Source organism: Macrobrachium rosenbergii, chromosome 30, assembly GCF_040412425.1.
Source record: "Macrobrachium rosenbergii isolate ZJJX-2024 chromosome 30, ASM4041242v1, whole genome shotgun sequence".
In the NCBI taxonomy this organism is placed as follows: Eukaryota; Metazoa; Arthropoda; class Malacostraca; order Decapoda; family Palaemonidae; genus Macrobrachium; species Macrobrachium rosenbergii.
In genome coordinates this window covers 12,533,501-12,538,500 of record NC_089770.1, presented here as the reverse complement: position 1 = coordinate 12,538,500, position 5,000 = coordinate 12,533,501, and positions in this window count along the sequence as shown.

The following is a 5,000-nucleotide window of genomic DNA, read 5'->3' as shown; positions in this document are numbered from 1 at the left end:
ACGAGAAGCGAGCATCCGACAGAAGGGGAAAAGGAGATGGGGACCGAGATCTAGCAGCAGTCAGGGAGATAAATCAAAGAGGAATAACAGAGCTTGATAGAGGGTCTCCCGTAAGAGCATAAGGGCGGATATGTAAAGGCAAACTTTCTATTTCTTACTTTCTTTTAGAGAGTTAGGAATTATTTTGTTTAGGCCCGTTCTTTTAGATGTCAGTGAAACCTGTTCTAACCTAAGCAGTGAATTATGTACATGGTGGTTAGTATGCAATTGTCGCTGGAAGTCAGGGTTGATAAGGTGTGGGGATAGCAATCTCATTCCCAAAGACTTGTTGAAAACCAGATTGTTCAAGGATCCCATCTTCTTGGCTCATCTCGTCAAAGTGGAAAAAGGTCACAGTGAAAGCTTGCTGGGTGATTTAAATGCAAGAGTAGCTGGTAGAAAAAGTGATGGAATAGTGGCCAGATGTTGAGTCCGTGGAGGAAATGAAAATGGAAATAGACTTGTGGAGTTATGTATAGAAAGGAGCTTGATTGTTGGTAATTCATAGCTTCTGAAAAAGAATATTCATAAATATACTTCGGAAAGAGAAGATAATGGCAAAAAGTTAGTTAGATCAATGTATTAGATCAGACTAGAATCAAGCAGTAAACTGATGGATGTAATGGTGAAAGATGAGCGGCTGGAGGTGTATATGATCATTATCTGGTTGAAGCCAAAGTTAAGGTAGACGGAAATTTAAGCTGGAGGGAAAAAGAAGAAAATGGAGCTCTAAGAGTAAGGAAAACTACTGAGTTTGATAAGAAGAAAGTGAGAATATTAAAGGAAAAAACGAACGAAAGTTTAAGACATAGCAGTTTCCATAGCATATGAAAAGTGAGATATTAAAAGTTAAAGTATGAGGGTGGAAGTTAACGTTAGAGGAAAAAGGTATCATGAGTACATCACAAGGTCTGGAGCACCAGAAATGTTAGGAGAAACAAACCTACCTGGGTGAGTATTATGAAAGCTCAGGAACATGACTGACAGAATTTCATAAGGACCTTTGTTGAAGTGTATATATATGTATGTGCCTATATATATATATATATATATATATATATATATATATATATATATATATATATATATATATATATATATATAGATATATACTGTATATATATATATATATATATATATATATATATATATATATATATATATATATATATATATATATATAAATATAAAGGAATAGGCAGACCAGTACTGAGGAAAACATTCTTCATTGCGACTAGTTTCGAGGTACTGACATACCCCATCATCAGGCATCTAAAAATAACAAATAAATGCAATGAAAATAAAACACTCACTAAAATAAAATATAATTAAACACATCAGAACTAACTACCAAGAATTAAAATTGAACAGTACCGTTTAACCTATAAAAGCAAGAGTCAAGAGAGGAATACAAGGCAAATACAAAGATAGTTACAGAAGACAGACACGGTGTCCAAAGACCTACAGTCATCTGTAGTCTGTAAATACACATGTAGTTGCTGTAATGCAACTTGTATTGGTAAATCAAAGCGCCAGTTTCGGGTCCGTGCCTTTAAACACCTAGGCCGATCGATTTGAACAAACAGGCCACTTAACAAACAACATTTAGTGCCATTCGTGAGCATTCTCATCAGCACGACCATCCTCTGAGTATAGATGCTTTTTCCATACTAGTCAGTCGGCCTAGTGATGTGGAGCTAACCACAGCTGAAACATTATATTCCATCAGGGAAAAACCATCACTCTGTAATAATGAACGGTCGGTTGAGTTGCTTTGTTTTTAATTCTGTGTCTGTCTTCTGTAACTATCATTGTATTTGCCTTTTATTCCTCTCTTGACTCTTGCTTTTCTAGGTTAAACGGTATTGTTCATTTTAATTCTTGGTAGTTAGTTCTGATGTGTTTAATTTTGTTTTATTTTAGTGAGTGTTTTTTTTTCTTTCATTGTATTTGTTTATTATTTTGAGATGCCTGATGATGGGGTATGTCAGAACCTCGAAACTAGTTGCAATAAAGAATGTTTCCTCAAGTACTGACCTACTTATTCCTTATTCGACTCCGCTTTCCACGGAATCCTTCTGTTGCATCTATCTATCTGTCTATCTATCTATCTATCTATCTATCTATATATATATATATATATATATATATATATATATATATATATATATATTCATGTGTGTATGTATATGTGTGTATGTATATATATAGATAGACAGATAGATAGATAGGTAGATAGAGTGTGTGTGTTGTTGTGCACGCGCTCGCGCACGTGTATAGAGAATCAATACTGTATACATGTACAAAGGCAGATGAAGGTTTATATGCCACTGCTTCAAGTAATGGTAAAAAGTGAGTAAAACAAAATAATTGCTCTCATGTTGGCTCAATGAAAAAATTTGTAAGGAAATCTGTAGTAAAAAATGAAATGGGTCAAAACTGATAAATTCGAGTTCAAAAGACAGAACTGGGAAATGGAAAGCATCAGTGTAAACGGGGTTAAAAGAAGTTTGGGAAAATATATGACACTTTCAGTGGAAAGGGAATAGTTGGTGTCTATGTATATACTGTATATATATATGAGAGAGAGAGAGAGACAGGTATTAAGGACGTTCAAGATAAGACATGGAAAAATGGAGTATGTTTTGATTGAAAATGGGATGACTGTTATATTTATATAAGGAGAGAGAGAGAGGTATTAACGTCATTCAAGATACGACATGGAAAAATGGAGGATTTTTTTATTTGACATGGAATGACTGTTGTATTTGTATAAGGAGAGAGAGAGAGAGAGAGAGAGAAGAGGGGCAGGGAGAAAGATACAGAGGTATTAACGTCATTCAGGATAAAACATGGAAGAATGGAGGATGTCTTTATTGCAATGGGGTGACTATTGTGTATATATATATATATATATATATATATATATATATATATATATATATATATATATATATTATGTATATTATATATATAATATGTATATGATATATATATATATATATATATATATATATATATATATATATATATATATATATATATATATATATATATATATATATAGAGAGAGAGAGAGAGAGAGAGAGAGAGAGAGAGAGAGAGAGAGAGAGAGAGAGAGAGAGGAGAGGAGAAAGAGACAAGAACTCTGGGATAAAGAATAAGCTTTAATCAATGCAATTACGTTGCAAATCATCAACTTTCTGTCAACTGAATCTCTTGAAACAAAAAGAACTGACAGGTGTTTGAAGTGAAATATTTAATGAAAACCACCTTTTATACTGTATTTGCAAGACCTTTGTAACCAAAAGACAGTAATTCCAACACTTTGGTTCCTTATCTCTCTCTTTTCATGTTGTCTGGGCAAGTTGATGGTACTTTTTTGCCCATTCTGCACATGCCATTACATTTCAACATGGAGAGTCTGGGGATGAGACTTACTCAGACTATTTAGGCTGTCGTGCAAGGGTCTAGAGGTGGAACTGGGACAAAACCCCACATTTGCACAATCAAGTAACAATCAGAGAAGCTGGACAGCTAGGTGTAAGAACAGAAGCGGGAAACGAGATCAAGTAAAAGGCTAAAAAGTGGGTGCAGTTAGGAGCCTAAGGGACACAGCAGACACCCTTTGGTAATGCCTACAGTGCACCACGTGAGCTGCATTGACGGCACTACCCACCCTACAGTGATAGTCTGAGGATGAACTGACCCCAACTAGATGTTTTAAGCTTCAAGATACTTACAATTCAGTACAAGTCTTCTCCCCTCGTGCAAGGGAGTCTTTGACGTTTGGAGAGGCTAGAAGGCAGATGAAAGGAGATTGAAACGTAGCACTTAGGAAATTTAAAACAAAATTTTAGCTTTCAAATTGAGAAATGGAAAGCTGACTGACGTCAGTTGTGAGAGAACAGGACGACGGAAAAGATGACATAAAGCCTGTTAACAAAGTATTGGTATGTACGTCCAGAAGGTTAGAGATGACAAGAGTTAATGACAAAAAAATAAAGAAGGATGCACTAGAAAAATAAAAGCAAAATTCACAGGAAGTTTAAGATTTATTTACTGAAAATGCAGAACATAGCTATCACCAGAAGATAGAACGACAGAAAACCTGACACCAGAAAAATTGACCTCAGATGTTAACGACGAAGTTAAGAAATATAAATCAAAAATACCGGATGGCATCCCATCCATTGCAATAAGACCGAACGGCAGAAAGGATTGGATGAAGGCACCATATAAATAAACGCCCACGTGTCGAAATTTTTAGCCAGGGCAATTTTCCGGATAAACTATTGGCCGGATAAATGGGGGAGAATTGTCCGGATGAACTAGGGCGAATAATTGTTCAATTAAACAATGGTCAGTTTACCCCGGATGGAGAAGAGTAATGATGAGACAATCAATCAAAATACCCAGTTGCTAATGGTGATGGGAAAAGAAACATCTCGATGAAACACACGCAGAGAGAGGGGAGAGAATGAATAATAGACACGAAGATACATAGAAAGGGGAAGAGAGATTCTACGAAAGTCAGAGAAACAAATCTCGAAGCAATAACTGAGAATGGATTGGGTAGGGTTGTGACTCGGGGATGATAAGGAAAGGGAATAGGGTTGGATTATGCAAAACCTAGAGCCTAGGAAATCCATTTTGTCCGGGGTCCATGCACAGATAGATGATAACGTCGAAAGCAGAGTATATTCCCACCAAGTCATACACTACCCAGTACACCAGCGGAGTATATTGTTTGACTACAGTAGAAAGCATACCTTCACTCAGCACCGACATCCCTCACTGCCAACAAAGTCTTTGGTATGGAATGCTTGTTCTCAAATAACTGTGTGCAATAAAGGGGCGATATGGTTTCCATGCCAACAGATCGTTTCATCAAAGTATTCCAAAATTTAATCACCTGAAGGATGTCAGTCGTAAGGAGAGTTTTCACTAAGCTTAGTGGA